The sequence below is a fragment of the Phyllobates terribilis genome, unplaced genomic scaffold, assembly GCF_046119375.1.
Source record: "Phyllobates terribilis strain yellow unplaced genomic scaffold, ASM4611937v1 Scaffold_14__1_contigs__length_39327217, whole genome shotgun sequence".
Classification (NCBI taxonomy): Eukaryota; Metazoa; Chordata; class Amphibia; order Anura; family Dendrobatidae; genus Phyllobates; species Phyllobates terribilis.
In genome coordinates, this window is record NW_027362774.1 from 36526078 (window position 1) to 36547363 (window position 21286).

Below are 21286 nucleotides of genomic sequence, written 5' to 3' on the forward strand. Positions count from 1 at the left end.
CTATGCTTCTCCTAATACCTCCCAGAACTGGACACAGTATCCAGATGAGGTCTAACCAAGGAGGAGTAGAGGGGATAATGACTTCACGTGATCTAGACTCTATGCTTCTCCTAATACCTCCCAGAACTGGACGCAGTATCCAGATGAGGTCTGACCAAGGAGGAGTAGAGGGGGATAATGACTTCACGTGATCTAGACTCGATGCTTCTCCTAATACCTCCCAGAACTGGACACAGTATCCAGATGAGGTCTGACCAAGGAGGAGTAGAGGGAGATAATGACTTCACGTGATCTAGACTCTATGCTTCTCCTAATACTTCCCAGAACTGGACACAGTATCCAGATGAGGTCTGACCAAGGAGGAGTAGAGGGGGATAATGACTTCACGTGATCTAGACTCGATGCTTCTCCTAATACCTCCCAGAACTGGACACAGTATCCAGATGAGGTCTGACCAAGGAGGAGTAGAGGGAGATAATGACTTCACGTGATCTAGACTCTATGCTTCTCCTAATACCTCCCAGAACTGGACACAGTATCCAGATGAGGTCTGACCAAGGAGGAGTAGAGGGGGATAATTACTTCACGTGATCTAGACTCTATGCTTCTCCTAATACCTCCCAGAACTGGACACAGTATCCAGATGAGGTCTGACCAAAGAGGAGCAGAGGGAGATAATTACTTCACGTGATCTAGACTCTATGCTTCTCCTAATACCTCCCAGAACTGGACACAGTATCCAGATGAGGTCTGACCAAGGAGGAGTAGAGGGGGATAATGACTTCACGTGATCTAGACTCGATGCTTCTCCTAATACCTCCCAGAACTGGACACAGTATCCAGATGAGGTCTGACCAAGGAGGAGTAGAGGAGATAATGACTTCACGTGATCTAGACTCTATGCTTCTCCTAATACCTCCCAGAACTGGACACAGTATCCAGATGAGGTCTGACCAAAGAGGAGTAGAGGGGATAATGACTTCACGTGATCTAGACTCTATGCTTCTCCTAATACCTCCCAGAACTGGACACAGTATCCAGATGAGGTCTGACCAAAGAGGAGTAGAGGGGATAATGACTTCACGTGATCTAGACTCTATGCTTCTCCTAATACCTCCCAGAACTGGACACAGTATCCAGATGAGGTCTAACCAAAGAGGAGTAGAGGGGGATAATGACTTCACATGATCTAGACTCTATGCTTCTCCTAATACCTCCCAGAACTGGACACAGTATCCAGATGAGGTCTGACCAAGGAGGAGTAGAGGGGATAATGACTTCACGTGATCTAGACTCTATGCTTCTCCTAATACCTCCCAGAACTGGACACAGTATCCAGATGAGGTCTGACCAAAGAGGAGTAGAGGGGATAATGAATTCACGTGATCTAGACTCTATGATTCTCCTAATACCTCCCAGAACTGGACACAGTATCCAGATGAGGTCTGACCAAGGAGGAGTAGAGGGGATAATGACTTCACGTGATCTAGACTCTATGCTTCTCCTAATACCTCCCAGAACTGGACACAGTATCCAGATGAGGTCTAACCAAAGAGGAGTAGAGGGGGATAATGACTTCACGTGATCTAGACTCTATGCTTCTCCTAATACCTCCCAGAACTGGACACAGTATCCAGATGAGGTCTGACCAAGGAGGAGTAGAGGGGGATAATTACTTCACGTGATCTAGACTCTATGCTTCTCCTAATACCTCCCAGAACTGGACACAGTATCCAGATGAGGTCTGACCAAAGAGGAGTAGAGGGAGATAATTACTTCACGTGATCTAGACTCTATGCTTCTCCTAATACCTCCCAGAACTGGACACAGTATCCAGATGAGGTCTGACCAAGGAGGAGTAGAGGGGGATAATGACTTCACGTGATCTAGACTCGATGCTTCTCCTAATACCTCCCAGAACTGGACACAGTATCCAGATGAGGTCTGACCAAGGAGGAGTAGAGGAGATAATGACTTCACGTGATCTAGACTCTATGCTTCTCCTAATACCTCCCAGAACTGGACACAGTATCCAGATGAGGTCTGACCAAAGAGGAGTAGAGGGGATAATGACTTCACGTGATCTAGACTCTATGCTTCTCCTAATACCTCCCAGAACTGGACACAGTATCCAGATGAGGTCTGACCAAAGAGGAGTAGAGGGGATAATGACTTCACGTGATCTAGACTCTATGCTTCTCCTAATACCTCCCAGAACTGGACACAGTATCCAGATGAGGTCTAACCAAAGAGGAGTAGAGGGGGATAATGACTTCACATGATCTAGACTCTATGCTTCTCCTAATACCTCCCAGAACTGGACACAGTATCCAGATGAGGTCTGACCAAGGAGGAGTAGAGGGGATAATGACTTCACGTGATCTAGACTCTATGCTTCTCCTAATACCTCCCAGAACTGGACACAGTATCCAGATGAGGTCTGACCAAAGAGGAGTAGAGGGGATAATGACTTCACGTGATCTAGACTCTATGATTCTCCTAATACCTCCCAGAACTGGACACAGTATCCAGATGAGGTCTGACCAAGGAGGAGTAGAGGGGATAATGACTTCACGTGATCTAGACTCTATGCTTCTCCTAATACCTCCCAGAACTGGACACAGTATCCAGATGAGGTCTAACCAAAGAGGAGTAGAGGGGGATAATGACTTCACGTGATCTAGACTCTATGCTTCTCCTAATACCTCCCAGAACTGGACACAGTATCCAGATGAGGTCTGACCAAGGAGGAGTAGAGGGGATAATGACTTCACGTGATCTAGACTCTATGCTTCTCCTAATACCTCCCAGAACTGGACACAGTATCCAGATGAGGTCTGACCAAAGAGGAGTAGAGGGGATAATGACTTCACGTGATCTAGACTCTATGCTTCTCCTAATACCTCCCAGAACTGGACACAGTATCCAGATGAGGTCTGACCAAGGAGGAGTAGAGGGGATAATGACTTCACGTGATCTAGACTCTATGCTTCTCCTAATACCTCCCGGAACTGGACACAGTATCCAGATGAGGTCTGACCAAAGAGAAGTAGAGGGGATAATGACTTCACGTGATCTAGACTCTATGCTTCTCCTAATACCTCCCAGAACTGGACACAGTATCCAGATGAGGTCTAACCAAGGAGGAGTAGAGGGGATAATGACTTCACGTGATCTAGACTCTATGCTTCTCCTAATACCTCCCAGAACTGGACGCAGTATCCAGATGAGGTCTGACCAAGGAGGAGTAGAGGGGGATAATGACTTCACGTGATCTAGACTCGATGCTTCTCCTAATACCTCCCAGAACTGGACACAGTATCCAGATGAGGTCTGACCAAGGAGGAGTAGAGGGAGATAATGACTTCACGTGATCTAGACTCTATGCTTCTCCTAATACTTCCCAGAACTGGACACAGTATCCAGATGAGGTCTGACCAAGGAGGAGTAGAGGGGGATAATGACTTCACGTGATCTAGACTCGATGCTTCTCCTAATACCTCCCAGAACTGGACACAGTATCCAGATGAGGTCTGACCAAGGAGGAGTAGAGGGAGATAATGACTTCACGTGATCTAGACTCTATGCTTCTCCTAATACCTCCCAGAACTGGACACAGTATCCAGATGAGGTCTGACCAAGGAGGAGTAGAGGGGGATAATGACTTCACGTGATCTAGACTCTATGCTTCTCCTAATACCTCCCAGAACTGGACACAGTATCCAGATGAGGTCTGACCAAAGAGGAGTAGAGGGAGATAATTACTTCACGTGATCTAGACTCTATGCTTCTCCTAATACCTCCCAGAACTGGACACAGTATCCAGATGAGGTCTGACCAAGGAGGAGTAGAGGGGGATAATGACTTCACGTGATCTAGACTCGATGCTTCTCCTAATACCTCCCAGAACTGGACACAGTATCCAGATGAGGTCTGACCAAGGAGGAGTAGAGGAGATAATGACTTCACGTGATCTAGACTCTATGCTTCTCCTAATACCTCCCAGAACTGGACACAGTATCCAGATGAGGTCTGACCAAAGAGGAGTAGAGGGGATAATGACTTCACGTGATCTAGACTCTATGCTTCTCCTAATACCTCCCAGAACTGGACACAGTATCCAGATGAGGTCTGACCAAAGAGGAGTAGAGGGGATAATGACTTCACGTGATCTAGACTCTATGCTTCTCCTAATACCTCCCAGAACTGGACACAGTATCCAGATGAGGTCTAACCAAAGAGGAGTAGAGGGGGATAATGACTTCACATGATCTAGACTCTATGCTTCTCCTAATACCTCCCAGAACTGGACACAGTATCCAGATGAGGTCTGACCAAGGAGGAGTAGAGGGGATAATGACTTCACGTGATCTAGACTCTATGCTTCTCCTAATACCTCCCAGAACTGGACACAGTATCCAGATGAGGTCTGACCAAAGAGGAGTAGAGGGGATAATGACTTCACGTGATCTAGACTCTATGATTCTCCTAATACCTCCCAGAACTGGACACAGTATCCAGATGAGGTCTGACCAAGGAGGAGTAGAGGGGATAATGACTTCACGTGATCTAGACTCTATGCTTCTCCTAATACCTCCCAGAACTGGACACAGTATCCAGATGAGGTCTGACCAAGGAGGAGTAGAGGGGATAATGACTTCACGTGATCTAGACTCTATGCTTCTCCTAATACCTCCCAGAACTGGACACAGTATCCAGATGAGGTCTAACCAAAGAGGAGTAGAGGGGGATAATGACTTCACGTGATCTAGACTCTATGCTTCTCCTAATACCTCCCAGAACTGGACACAGTATCCAGATGAGGTCTGACCAAGGAGGAGTAGAGGGGATAATGACTTCACGTGATCTAGACTCTATGCTTCTCCTAATACCTCCCAGAACTGGACACAGTATCCAGATGAGGTCTGACCAAAGAGGAGTAGAGGGGATAATGACTTCACGTGATCTAGACTCTATGCTTCTCCTAATACCTCCCAGAACTGGACACAGTATCCAGATGAGGTCTGACCAAGGAGGAGTAGAGGGGATAATGACTTCACGTGATCTAGACTCTATGCTTCTCCTAATACCTCCCAGAACTGGACACAGTATCCAGATGAGGTCTGACCAAGGAGGAGTAGAGGGGGATAATGACTTCACGTGATCTAGACTCGATGCTTCTCCTAATACCTCCCAGAACTGGACACAGTATCCAGATGAGGTCTGACCAAGGAGGAGTAGAGGGAGATAATGACTTCACGTGATCTAGACTCTATGCTTCTCCTAATACCTCCCAGAACTGGACACAGTATCCAGATGAGGTCTGACCAAGGAGGAGGAGAGGGAGATAATGACTTCACGTGATCTAGACTCTATGCTTCTCCTAATACCTCCCAGAACTGGGCACAGTATCCAGATTAGGTCTGACCAAGGAGGAGTAGAGGAGGATAATGACTTCACGTGACCTAGACTCTATGCTTCTCCTAATACCTCCCAGAACTGGACACAGTATCCAGATGAGGTCTGACCAAGGAGGAGTAGAGGGGATAATGACTTCACGTGATCTAGACTCTATGCTTCTCCTAATACCTCCCAGAACTGGACACAGTATCCAGATGAGGTCTGACCAAAGAGGAGTAGAGGGGATAATGACTTCACGTGATCTAGACTCTATGCTTCTCCTAATACCTCCCAGAACTGGACACAGTATCCAGATGAGGTCTAACCAAGGAGGAGTAGAGGGGATAATGACTTCACGTGATCTAGACTCTATGCTTCTCCTAATACCTCCCAGAACTGGACGCAGTATCCAGATGAGGTCTGACCAAGGAGGAGTAGAGGGGGATAATGACTTCACGTGATCTAGACTCGATGCTTCTCCTAATACCTCCCAGAACTGGACACAGTATCCAGATGAGGTCTGACCAAGGAGGAGTAGAGGGAGATAATGACTTCACGTGATCTAGACTCTATGCTTCTCCTAATACCTCCCAGAACTGGACACAGTATCCAGATGAGGTCTGACCAAGGAGGAGTAGAGGGGGATAATGACTTCATGTGATCTAGACTCGATGCTTCTCCTAATACCTCCCAGAACTGAACACAGTATCCAGATGAGGTCTGACTAAGGAGGAGTAGAGGGAGATAATGACTTCACGTGATCTAGACTCTATGCTTCTCCTAATACCTCCCAGAACTGGACACAGTATCCAGATGAGGTCTGACCAAGGAGGAGTAGAGGGGGATAATTACTTCACGTGATCTAGACTCTATGCTTCTCCTAATACCTCCCAGAACTGGACACAGTATCCAGATGAGGTCTGACCAAAGAGGAGTAGAGGGAGATAATTACTTCACGTGATCTAGACTCTATGCTTCTCCTAATACCTCCCAGAACTGGACACAGTATCCAGATGAGGTCTGACCAAGGAGGAGTAGAGGGGGATAATGACTTCACGTGATCTAGACTCGATGCTTCTCCTAATACCTCCCAGAACTGGACACAGTATCCAGATGAGGTCTGACCAAGGAGGAGTAGAGGAGATAATGACTTCACGTGATCTAGACTCTATGCTTCTCCTAATACCTCCCAGAACTGGACACAGTATCCAGATGAGGTCTGACCAAAGAGGAGTAGAGGGGATAATGACTTCACGTGATCTAGACTCTATGCTTCTCCTAATACCTCCCAGAACTGGACACAGTATCCAGATGAGGTCTGACCAAAGAGGAGTAGAGGGGATAATGACTTCACGTGATCTAGACTCTATGCTTCTCCTAATACCTCCCAGAACTGGACACAGTATCCAGATGAGGTCTAACCAAAGAGGAGTAGAGGGGGATTATGACTTCACATGATCTAGACTCTATGCTTCTCCTAATACCTCCCAGAACTGGACACAGTATCCAGATGAGGTCTGACCAAGGAGGAGTAGAGGGGATAATGACTTCACGTGATCTAGACTCTATGCTTCTCCTAATACCTCCCAGAACTGGACACAGTATCCAGATGAGGTCTGACCAAAGAGGAGTAGAGGGGATAATGACTTCACGTGATCTAGACTCTATGATTCTCCTAATACCTCCCAGAACTGGACACAGTATCCAGATGAGGTCTGACCAAGGAGGAGTAGAGGGGATAATGACTTCACGTGATCTAGACTCTATGCTTCTCCTAATACCTCCCAGAACTGGACACAGTATCCAGATGAGGTCTGACCAAGGAGGAGTAGAGGGGATAATGACTTCACGTGATCTAGACTCTATGCTTCTCCTAATACCTCCCAGAACTGGACACAGTATCCAGATGAGGTCTAACCAAAGAGGAGTAGAGGGGGATAATGACTTCACGTGATCTAGACTCTATGCTTCTCCTAATACCTCCCAGAACTGGACACAGTATCCAGATGAGGTCTGACCAAGGAGGAGTAGAGGGGATAATGACTTCACGTGATCTAGACTCTATGCTTCTCCTAATACCTCCCAGAACTGGACACAGTATCCAGATGAGGTCTGACCAAAGAGGAATAGAGGGGATAATGACTTCACGTGATCTAGACTCTATGCTTCTCCTAATACCTCCCAGAACTGGACACAGTATCCAGATGAGGTCTGACCAAGGAGGAGTAGAGGGGATAATGACTTCACTTGATCTAGACTCTATGCTTCTCCTAATACCTCCCAGAACTGGACACAGTATCCAGATGAGGTCTGACCAAAGAGGAGTAGAGGGGATAATTACTTCACGTGATCTAGACTCTATGCTTCTCCTAATACCTCCCAGATCTGGACACAGTATCCAGATGAGGTCTGACCAAAGAGGAGTAGAGGGGATAATTACTTCACGTGATCTAGACTCTATGCTTCTCCTAATACCTCCCAGAACTGGACACAGTATCCAGATGAGGTCTGACCAAGGAGGAGTAGAGGGGATAATGACTTCACGTGATCTAGACTCGATGCTTCTCCTAATACCTCCCAGAACTGGGCACAGTATCCAGATGAGGTCTGACCAAGGAGGAGTAGAGGGGATAATTACTTCACGTGATCTAGACTCTATGCTTCTCCTAATACCTCCCAGAACTGGACACAGTATCCAGATGAGGTCTGACCAAGGAGGAGTAGAGGGGGATAATGACTTCACGTGATCTAGACTCTATGCTTCTCCTAATACCTCCCAGAACTGGACACAGTATCCAGATGAGGTCTGACCAAGGAGGAGTAGAGGAGATAATGACTTCACGTGATCTAGACTCTATGCTTCTCCTAATACCTCCCAGAACTGGACACAGTATCCAGATGAAGTCTGACCAAAGAGGCGTAGAGGGGATAATGACTTCACGTGATCTAGACTCTATGCTTCCCTAATACCTCCCAGAACTGGACACAGTATCCAGATGAGGTCTGACCAAAGAGGAGTAGAGGGGATAATGACTTCACGTGATCTAGACTCTATGCTTCTCCTAATACCTCCCAGAACTGGATACAGTATCCAGATGAGGTCTAACCAAAGAGGAGTAGAGGGGGATAATGACTTCACGTGATCTAGACTCTATGCTTCTCCTAATACCTCCCAGAACTGGACACAGTATCCAGATGAGGTCTGACCAAGGAGGAGTAGAGGGGATAATGACTTCACGTGATCTAGACTCTATGCTTCTCCTAATACCTCCCAGAACTGGACACAGTATCCAGATGAGGTCTGACCAAAGAGGAGTAGAGGGGATAATGACTTCACGTGATCTAGACTCTATGCTTCTCCTAATACCTCCCAGAACTGGACACAGTATCCAGATGAGGTCTGACCAAGGAGGAGTAGAGGGGATAATGACTTCACGTGATCTAGACTCTATGCTTCTTCTAATACCTCCCAGAACTGGACGCAGTATCCAGATGAGGTCTGACCAAGGAGGAGTAGAGGGGGATAATGACTTCACGTGATCTAGACTCGATGCTTCTCCTAATACCTCCCAGAACTGGACACAGTATCCAGATGAGGTCTGACCAAGGAGGAGTAGAGGGGGATAATTACTTCACGTGATCTAGACTCTATGCTTCTCCTAATACCTCCCAGAACTGGACACAGTATCCAGATGAGGTCTGACCAAGGAGGATTAGAGGGGATAATGACTTCACGTGATCTAGACTCTATGCTTCTCCTAATACCTCCCAGAACTGGGCACAGTATCCAGATGAGGTCTGACCAAGGAGGAGTAGAGGGATAATGACTTCACGTGATCTAGACTCTATGCTACTCCTAATACCTCCCAGAACTGGACCCAGTATCCAGATGAGGTCTGACCAAGGAGGAGTAGAGGGTATAATGACTTCACGTGATCTAGACTCTATGCTTCTCCTAATACCTCCCAGAACTGGACACAGTATCCAGATGAGGTCTGACCAAGGAGGAGTAGAGGAGATAATGACTTCACGTGATCTAGACTCGATGTTTCTCCTAATACCTCCCAGAACTGGACACAGTATCCAGATGAGGTCTGACCAAGGAGGAGTAGAGGGGATAATTACTTCATGTGATCTAGACTCTATGCTTCTCCTAATACCTCCCAGAACTGGACACAGTATCCAGATGAGGTCTGACCAAGGAGGAATAGAGGGGGATAATGACTTCACGTGATCTAGACTCTATGCTTCTCCTAATACCTCCCAGAACTGGACACAGTATCCAGATGAGATCTGACCAAAGAGAAGTAGAGGGGATATTGACTTCACGTGATCTAGACTCTATGCTTCTCCTAATACCTCCCAGAACTGGACACAGTATCCAGATGAGGTCTGACCAAGGAGGAGTAGAGGGGGATAATGACTTCACGTGATCTAGACTCTATGCTTCTCCTAATACCTCCCAGAACTGGACACAGTATCCAGATGAGGTCTGACCAAGGAGGAGTAGAGGGGATAATGACTTCACGTGATCTAGACTGTATGCTTCTCCTAATACCTCCCAGAACTGGACACAGTATCCAGATGAGGTCTGACCAAGGAGGAGTAGAGTGGATAATTACTTCACGTGATCTAGACTCGATGCTTCTCCTAATACATCACAGAACTGGATACAGTATCCAGATGAGGTCTGACCAAGGAGGAGTAGAAGGGATAATTACTTCACGTGATCTAGACTCTATGCTTCTCCTAATACCTCCCAGAACTGGACACAGTATCCAGATGAGGTCTGACCAAGGAGGAGTAGAGCAGGATAATTACTTCACATGATCTAGACTCTATGCTTCTCCTAATACCTCCCAGAACTGGACACAGTATCCAGATGAGGTCTGACCAAGGAGGAGTAGAGGAGATAATGACTTCACGTGATCTAGACTCTATGCTTCTCCTAATACCTCCCAGAACTGAACACAGTATCCAGATGAGGTCTGACCAAGCAGGAGTAGAGGAGGATAATGACTTCACGTGATCTAGACTCTATGCTTCTCCTAATACCTCCCAGAACTGGACACAGTATCCAGATGAGGTCTGACCAAGGAGGAGTAGAGGGGATAATGACTTCACGTGATCTAAACTCCATGCTTCTCCTAATACCTCCCAGAACTGGACACAGTATCCAGATGAGGTCTGACCAAGGAGGAGTAGAGGAGGATAATGACTTCACGTGATCTAGACTCTATGCTTCTCCTAATACCTCCCAGAACTGGACACAGTATCCAGATAAGGTCTGACCAAGGAGGAGTAGAGGGGATAATGACTTCACGTGATCTAAACTCTATGCTTCTCCTAATACCTCCCAGAACTGGACACAGTATCCAGATGAGGTCTGACCAAGGAGGAGTAGAGGAGGATAATGACTTCACGTGACCTAGACTCTATGCTTCTCCTAATACCTCCCAGAAATGGACACAGTATCCAGATGAGGTCTGACCAAGGAGGAGTAGAGGGGATAATGACTTCACGTGATCTAGACTCTATACTTCTCCGAATACCTCCCAGAACTGGACACAGTATCCAGATGAGATCTGACCAAGGAGGAGTAGAGGGGATAATGACTTCACGTGATCTAGACTCTATGCTTCTCCTAATACCTCCCAGAACTGGACACAGTATCCAGATGAGGTCTGACCAAAGAGGAGTAGAGGGGATAATGACTTCACGTGATATAGACTCTATGATTCTCCTAATACCTCCCAGAACTGGACACAGTATCCAGATGAGGTCTGACCAAGGAGGAGTAGAGGGGATAATGACTTCACGTGATCTAGACTCTATGCTTCTCCTAATACCTCCCAGAACTGGACACAGTATCCAGATGAGGTCTGACCAAGGAGGAGTAGAGGGGATAATGACTTCACGTGATCTAGACTCTATGCTTCTCCTAATACCTCCCAGAACTGGACACAGTATCCAGATGAGGTCTAACCAAAGAGGAGTAGAGGGGGATAATGACTTCACGTGATCTAGACTCTATGCTTCTCCTAATACCTCCCAGAACTGGACACAGTATCCAGATGAGGTCTGACCAAGGAGGAGTAGAGGGGATAATGACTTCACGTGATCTAGACTCTATGCTTCTCCTAATACCTCCCAGAACTGGACACAGTATCCAGATGAGGTCTGACCAAGGAGGAGTAGAGGGGATAATGACTTCACGTGATCTAGACTCTATGCTTCTCCTAATACCTCCCAGAACTGGACACAGTATCCAGATGAGGTCTGACCAAAGAGGAGTAGAGGGGATAATGACTTCACGTGATCTAGACTCTATGCTTCTCCTAATACCTCCCAGAACTGGACACAGTATCCAGATGAGGTCTGACCAAGGAGGAGTAGAGGGGGATAATTACTTCACGTGATCTAGACTCTATGCTTCTCCTAATACCTCCCAGAACTGGACACAGTATCCAGATGAGGTCTGACCAAAGAGGAGTAGAGGGAGATAATTACTTCACGTGATCTAGACTCTATGCTTCTCCTAATACCTCCCAGAACTGGACACAGTATCCAGATGAGGTCTGACCAAGGAGGAGTAGAGGGGGATAATGACTTCACGTGATCTAGACTCGATGCTTCTCCTAATACCTCCCAGAACTGGACACAGTATCCAGATGAGGTCTGACCAAGGAGGAGTAGAGGAGATAATGACTTCACGTGATCTAGACTCTATGCTTCTCCTAATACCTCCCAGAACTGGACACAGTATCCAGATGAGGTCTGACCAAAGAGGAGTAGAGGGGATAATGACTTCACGTGATCTAGACTCTATGCTTCTCCTAATACCTCCCAGAACTGGACACAGTATCCAGATGAGGTCTGACCAAAGAGGAGTAGAGGGGATAATGACTTCACGTGATCTAGACTCTATGCTTCTCCTAATACCTCCCAGAACTGGACACAGTATCCAGATGAGGTCTAACCAAAGAGGAGTAGAGGGGGATTATGACTTCACATGATCTAGACTCTATGCTTCTCCTAATACCTCCCAGAACTGGACACAGTATCCAGATGAGGTCTGACCAAGGAGGAGTAGAGGGGATAATGACTTCACGTGATCTAGACTCTATGCTTCTCCTAATACCTCCCAGAACTGGACACAGTATCCAGATGAGGTCTGACCAAAGAGGAGTAGAGGGGATAATGACTTCACGTGATCTAGACTCTATGATTCTCCTAATACCTCCCAGAACTGGACACAGTATCCAGATGAGGTCTGACCAAGGAGGAGTAGAGGGGATAATGACTTCACGTGATCTAGACTCTATGCTTCTCCTAATACCTCCCAGAACTGGACACAGTATCCAGATGAGGTCTGACCAAGGAGGAGTAGAGGGGATAATGACTTCACGTGATCTAGACTCTATGCTTCTCCTAATACCTCCCAGAACTGGACACAGTATCCAGATGAGGTCTAACCAAAGAGGAGTAGAGGGGGATAATGACTTCACGTGATCTAGACTCTATGCTTCTCCTAATACCTCCCAGAACTGGACACAGTATCCAGATGAGGTCTGACCAAGGAGGAGTAGAGGGGATAATGACTTCACGTGATCTAGACTCTATGCTTCTCCTAATACCTCCCAGAACTGGACACAGTATCCAGATGAGGTCTGACCAAAGAGGAGTAGAGGGGATAATGACTTCACGTGATCTAGACTCTATGCTTCTCCTAATACCTCCCAGAACTGGACACAGTATCCAGATGAGGTCTGACCAAGGAGGAGTAGAGGGGATAATGACTTCACTTGATCTAGACTCTATGCTTCTCCTAATACCTCCCAGAACTGGACACAGTATCCAGATGAGGTCTGACCAAGGAGGAGTAGAGGGGGATAATGACTTCACGTGATCTAGACTCGATGCTTCTCCTAATACCTCCCAGAACTGGACACAGTATCCAGATGAGGTCTGACCAAGGAGGAGTAGAGGGAGATAATGACTTCACGTGATCTAGACTCTATGCTTCTCCTAATACCTCCCAGAACTGGACACAGTATCCAGATGAGGTCTGACCAAGGAGGAGTAGAGGGAGATAATGACTTCACGTGATCTAGACTCTATGCTTCTCCTAATACCTCCCAGAACTGGGCACAGTATCCAGATGAGGTCTGACCAAGGAGGAGTAGAGGAGGATAATGACTTCACATGATCTAGACTCTATGCTTCTCCTAATACCTCCCAGAACTGGACACAGTATCCAGATGAGGTCTGACCAAGGAGGAGTAGAGGGGATAATGACTTTACGTGATCTAGACTCTATGCTTCTCCTAATACCTCCCAGAACTGGACACAGTATCCAGATGAGGTCTGACCAAAGAGGAGTAGAGGGGATAATTACTTCACGTGATCTAGACTCTATGCTTCTCCTAATACCTCCCAGATCTGGACACAGTATCCAGATGAGGTCTGACCAAAGAGGAGTAGAGGGGATAATTACTTCACGTGATCTAGACTCTATGCTTCTCCTAATACCTCCCAGAACTGGACACAGTATCCAGATGAGGTCTGACCAAGGAGGAGTAGAGGGGATAATGACTTCACGTGATCTAGACTCGATGCTTCTCCTAATACCTCCCAGAACTGGGCACAGTATCCAGATGAGGTCTGACCAAGGAGGAGTAGAGGGGATAATTACTTCACGTGATCTAGACTCTATGCTTCTCCTAATACCTCCCAGAACTGGACACAGTATCCAGATGAGGTCTGACCAAGGAGGAGTAGAGGGGGATAATGACTTCACGTGATCTAGACTCTATGCTTCTCCTAATACCTCCCAGAACTGGACACAGTATCCAGATGAGGTCTGACCAAGGAGGAGTAGAGGAGATAATGACTTCACGTGATCTAGACTCTATGCTTCTCCTAATACCTCCCAGAACTGGACACAGTATCCAGATGAAGTCTGACCAAAGAGGCGTAGAGGGGATAATGACTTCACGTGATCTAGACTCTATGCTTCCCTAATACCTCCCAGAACTGGACACAGTATCCAGATGAGGTCTGACCAAAGAGGAGTAGAGGGGATAATGACTTCACGTGATCTAGACTCTATGCTTCTCCTAATACCTCCCAGAACTGGATACAGTATCCAGATGAGGTCTAACCAAAGAGGAGTAGAGGGGGATAATGACTTCACGTGATCTAGACTCTATGCTTCTCCTAATACCTCCCAGAACTGGACACAGTATCCAGATGAGGTCTGACCAAGGAGGAGTAGAGGAGATAATGACTTCACGTGATCTAGACTCTATGCTTCTCCTAATACCTCCCAGAACTGGACACAGTATCCAGATGAGGTCTGACCAAAGAGGAGTAGAGGGGATAATGACTTCACGTGATCTAGACTCTATGCTTCTCCTAATACCTCCCAGAACTGGACACAGTATCCAGATGAGGTCTGACCAAGGAGGAGTAGAGGGGATAATGACTTCACGTGATCTAGACTCTATGCTTCTTCTAATACCTCCCAGAACTGGACGCAGTATCCAGATGAGGTCTGACCAAGGAGGAGTAGAGGGGGATAATGACTTCACGTGATCTAGACTCGATGCTTCTCCTAATACCTCCCAGAACTGGACACAGTATCCAGATGAGGTCTGACCAAGGAGGAGTAGAGGGGGATAATTACTTCACGTGATCTAGACTCTATGCTTCTCCTAATACCTCCCAGAACTGGACACAGTATCCAGATGAGGTCTGACCAAGGAGGATTAGAGGGGATAATGACTTCACGTGATCTAGACTCTATGCTTCTCCTAATACCTCCCAGAACTGGGCACAGTATCCAGATGAGGTCTGACCAAGGAGGAGTAGAGGGATAATGACTTCACGTGATCTAGACTCTATGCTACTCCTAATACCTCCCAGAACTGGACCCAGTATCCAGATGAGGTCTGACCAAGGAGGAGTAGAGGGTATAATGACTTCACGTGATCTAGACTCTATGCTTCTCCTAATACCTCCCAGAACTGGACACAGTATCCAGATGAGGTCTGACCAAGGAGGAGTAGAGGAGATAATGACTTCACGTGATCTAGACTCGATGTTTCTCCTAATACCTCCCAGAACTGGACACAGTATCCAGATGAGGTCTGACCAAGGAGGAGTAGAGGGGATAATTACTTCATGTGATCTAGACTCTATGCTTCTCCTAATACCTCCCAGAACTGGACACAGTATCCAGATGAGGTCTGACCAAGGAGGAATAGAGGGGGATAATGACTTCACGTGATCTAGACTCTATGCTTCTCCTAATACCTCCCAGAACTGGACACAGTATCCAGATGAGATCTGACCAAAGAGAAGTAGAGGGGATATTGACTTCACGTGATCTAGACTCTATGCTTCTCCTAATACCTCCCAGAACTGGACACAGTATCCAGATGAGGTCTGACCAAGGAGGAGTAGAGGGGGATAATGACTTCACGTGATCTAGACTCTATGCTTCTCCTAATACCTCCCAGAACTGGACACAGTATCCAGATGAGGTCTGACCAAGGAGGAGTAGAGGGGATAATGACTTCACGTGATCTAGACTGTATGCTTCTCCTAATACCTCCCAGAACTGGACACAGTATCCAGATGAGGTCTGACCAAGGAGGAGTAGAGTGGATAATTACTTCACGTGATCTAGACTCGATGCTTCTCCTAATACATCACAGAACTGGATACAGTATCCAGATGAGGTCTGACCAAGGAGGAGTAGAAGGGATAATTACTTCACGTGATCTAGACTCTATGCTTCTCCTAATACCTCCCAGAACTGGACACAGTATCCAGATGAGGTCTGACCAAGGAGGAGTAGAGGAGGATAATTACTTCACATGATCTAGACTCTATGCTTCTCCTAATACCTCCCAGAACTGGACACAGTATCCAGATGAGGTCTGACCAAGGAGGAGTAGAGGAGATAATGACTTCACGTGATCTAGACTCTATGCTTCTCCTAATACCTCCCAGAACTGAACACAGTATCCAGATGAGGTCTGACCAAGCAGGAGTAGAGGAGGATAATGACTTCACGTGATCTAGACTCTATGCTTCTCCTAATACCTCCCAGAACTGGACACAGTATCCAGATGAGGTCTGACCAAGGAGGAGTAGAGGGGATAATGACTTCACGTGATCTAAACTCCATGCTTCTCCTAATACCTCCCAGAACTGGACACAGTATCCAGATGAGGTCTGACCAAGGAGGAGTAGAGGAGGATAATGACTTCACGTGATCTAGACTCTATGCTTCTCCTAATACCTCCCAGAACTGGACACAGTATCCAGATAAGGTCTGACCAAGGAGGAGTAGAGGGGATAATGACTTCACGTGATCTAAACTCTATGCTTCTCCTAATACCTCCCAGAACTGGACACAGTATCCAGATGAGGTCTGACCAAGGAGGAGTAGAGGGGATAATGACTTCACGTGATCTAGACTCTGTGCTTCTCCTAATACCTCCCAGAACTGAACACAGTATCCAGATGAGGTCTGACCAAGGAGGAGTAGAGGGGATAATGACTTCACGTTATCTAGACTTGATGCTTCTCTTCATACATCCCAGAACTGTATTTGCCTTTTTGCTGCTGCATCACACTGTTGACTCCTGTGCAGTCTGTGATCTATTAGTATACCCAAGTCTTTTTCACATGTACTGTTGCTTAGCTCTATTCCTCCCATTCTGTATATGCTTTTTCATTTTTCTTATCCAGATGTAGTACTTTACTTTTCTCCCTGTTATAAACCATTCTGTTACTTGCTGCCCACAGTTCCAGCTTGTTTAGATCTTTCTGAATCCTCTCTGTCTCTTCTCTATTATTAGCTATCCCTCCTAGCTTTGTGTAATCAGCAAATTTAATCAGTTTACCCTCAATTCCTTCATCTAAATCATTAATAAACACAGGGCCCAGGACAGAGCCTTGTGGTCCCCACTTGAGACATTCTTCCAATTGGATGTGCCACCATTTATGACCAGTCTTTGGGTCAGATCACTGAGCCAGTTATGAATCCACCTAACAGTTGCCTTATCCATTCCATAGTTGGTCATTTTTTCAGTATGGATGGTGCGAGATACATTGTCAGATGCTTTGCTGAAGTCAAGATATCCGTCTACCTCTGCTGACTTTTCCTTGGCCACCAATCTGTTCACATGAAGACCACTCATGATGCCACCCACGCGTCCAGCTTTTGTTACCACCGCCCCACAACACCTCTATGGATTCTCATTCTCTCAGGCCTCTGTTGTCTCCATGCCTCCAAACATCAGTATCTGGTGACCACCCGTTGCTTCCATCACGTCTTCTCATCACTTGTACACAGGTTATGGAAAATGGTTGTTCCAAACATCTTGGAGAACTGGCCCCAGATCTTCTGTGTATGTGGCTTGTGCAGATCCTTCTATCTTTTTATAACATCTCCCTGATGGTATGTTATGATGGGTAAATATCTGCCTGTATTTCTCAGCATTGGTGGCACAAAGAAACAGGCAATAATGAAGACCAGAGATGCAGTGATCGGCCAAGCAGCAGATGAAGGACACGTCATGATTACTGCCCTTTAAAGTCAGAGTATCTCCATAAGCTCAGAACTGGCAGAAAACAGTGGGACCAGCTACACCAATAGTGATCGAAGAATTCTGGGCAGAAGTGGTCTTCATGCAAGATGTGTGGCCAAAAAACAGACCTTTTACATAGAAGCAAGGACAGGACACAACTATGTATGAAAACATATGAACAGGGGAACAGAAACATGGCAGCTGGACGTCAGGACTGGGGAACAAAATGTGGAATATTAGACTGTAATATAAGCAGGTTGTTCCACGAATGGCTGGAGAGCGGCACAAGTAAATATTACTACTATAATACTGCCCCTATATACAAGAATATAACTACTATAATACTGCCCCTATGTACAAGAATATAACTGCTATAATACTGCTCCCTATGTACAAGAATATAACTACTATAATACTGCCCCTATGTACAAGAATATAGCTACTATAATACTGCCCCTATGTACAAGAATATAACTGCTATAATACTGCTCCCTATGTACAAGAATATAACTGCTATAATACTGCCCCTATGTACAAGAATATAACTACTATAATACTGCTCCTATGTACAAGAATATAACTACTATAATACTGCTCCTATGTACAAGAATATAACTACTATAATACTGCCCCCTATGTACAAGAATATAACTACTATAATACTGCCCCCTGTGTACAAGAATATAACTACTATAATACTGCTCCTATGTACAAGAATATAACTACTATAATACTGCCTCCTATGTACAAGAATAGAACTACTATAATACTGCCTCCTATGTACAAGAATATAACTACTATAATACTGCCCCTATGTACAAGAATATAACTACTATAATACTGCCCCATAAGTACAAGAATATAACTACTATAATACTGCCCCCTATGTACAAGAATATAACTACTATAATACTGCCCCCTATGTACAAGAATATAACTACTATAATACTGCCCCCTATGTACAAGAATATAACTACTATAATACTGCTCCTATGTACAGGAATATAACTACTATAATACTGCCCCTATGTACAAGAATATAACTACTATAATACTGCCCCCTATGTACAAGAATATAACTACTATAATACTGCTCCTATGTACAGGAATATAACTACTATAATACTGCCCCTGTGTACAAGAATATAACTACTATAATACTGCTCCTATGTACAGGAATATAACTACTATAATACTGCCCCTATGTACAAGAATATAACTACTATAATACTGCTCCTATGTACAGGAATATAACTACTATAATACTGCCCCTATGTACAAGAATATAACTACTATAATACTGCTCCTATGTACAGGAATATAACTACTATAATACTGCCCCTATGTACAAGAATATAACTACTATAATACTGCTCCTATGTACAGGAATATAACTACTATAATACTGCCTCCTATGTACAAGAATATAACTACTATAATACTGCTCCCTATGTACAAGTATATTACAGCTATAATACTGCCCCTATGTACAAGAATATAACTACTATAATACTGTCCCCTATGTACAAGAATATAACTACTATAATACTGCTCCCTATGTACAAGAATATAACTACTATAATACTGCCCCTATGTACAAGAATATAACTACTATAATACTGCCCCCTATATACAAGAATATAACTGCTATAATACTGCCCCTATGTACAAGAATATAACTGCTATAATACTGCCCCTATATACAAGAATATAACTACTATAATACTGCTCCTATGTACAAGAATATAACTACTATAATACAGCCCCCTATGTACAAGAATATAACTACTATAATACTGCCCCTATGTACAAGAATATAACTTCTATAATACTGCCCCTATGTACAAGAATATAACTACTATAATACTGCCCCTATGTACAAGAATATAACTACTATAATACTGCCCCCTAAATGACACATACCACCTCCTCCTGCATTTCTCCTCCTCCATCCAGTAGGAGATCAACGGAGAGAACACAGAGCCTTCCACGGAGCTATTCTACAACCCCTGGACACTTGTATGCCTATTTCCAAACGCTCGAGTCAACTATTAAGGTATTGAACTGTATCACTAACGGGTGCTGCTCTCTGCATTTGAGTATACACAAGGTTTTTCTCCCTATATCGTTTATATAAACCTCGCTCTATTTATTTATTTATTTATTTATCTACATGTCCTTATATTAACTACATACCATTACTTCCCCACCAGATATTTGTACCAGCTACCAGCTGGCAATGAATACCCACTGATACTCCCTCTGATCTAGAGTTCAATTGCCAGGCACAACCATCCATCAAACGGGTTGCCCATCTCTACAGGACCAGTATAAAACCAGACTAGGTCCTTGTTAACTCACTAACTAAATTGTTCTTTATCAGGTAAACCCCCTACTCTAGTGAGTACTTTAATGAGCTCTATATATTGTGCATTTTTAATATAACCTTTACTATTGTTTGTGCATTCATATTACACACTCTACCAGCTATCCATAATAGTACCAAGCCTCTATAACTCCACAGAACCATATATTCGTCCAGTTGGGGATTATAACCATATATAGAATCATGTTCTTCTTGTAAGCCATCTTAATAGATTCACTTCAAATCAAGACTAGATATAGCTTGCGATCTAATGTTAATTCTTTTATTACAGCACCCATTTCTACATTCTATCTAACTAGAAGTCCATACCCTTCTGTACATATTATCCTCTTCATCTCCTAACGATCTTCCTGCCATCCCAGGTAAATACATGCACAGTAGCTCTATATCCAATCCACTTAATACAGGTCAGTAATTTTAGTCCTTATCTATTCCATTACAGGTCCCAAAAGCTCTGGATCCCTGGAGGACTTACCAGTCATTCCACTTTTAACCCTTCATTGTATGTGACGCGCCCCTGGGCCGGTGTCGCGCTGCGTTGCGCACGCGGGAGCTTACCCGGAGCCGGATCTCTTGAGGGTTGTAGTCTCGTGGCGGTGATCTGGTCCGTGCCCAGGGAGTCAGACTAAGTGGTGCTGTATTAGCGGTAGATGTTGGACGACTACGCCACCCGTTGAGTACAGCTAAGGAGCTGCCGCTGCAGGGCAGACCGCTGAGGCCGGTGGTAGGATTGTGCAGCGTGATAGTATAACCCCCAACGGGAGGGGTATGGCCTCAGGGCAACCGACGTGGATGATGGGGGTAGCAGGAACCACTCAGAGACGGTGCGGTGTAATTCAGGGTCTTTACTGGTAACAACGATAGACCCTCCCGGAGTACTTGCTAGTGAACGGGG

General features: G+C 45.3%; 1 long non-coding RNA gene across 1 annotated transcript in view; it reads left to right on the top strand.

The window, feature by feature from the left end:
* LOC141175974 (uncharacterized) overlaps positions 1-21033 on the top strand; it is a 72651-nt gene extending 51618 nt beyond the window's left edge. Inside the window, exons 2-3 of the long non-coding RNA XR_012253078.1 lie at positions 20663-20753; positions 20834-21033. This is a non-coding gene — a long non-coding RNA (uncharacterized lncRNA). The remainder of the gene's footprint in view (positions 1-20662; positions 20754-20833) is intronic.
* Positions 21034-21286: the final 253 nt, after the last annotated feature.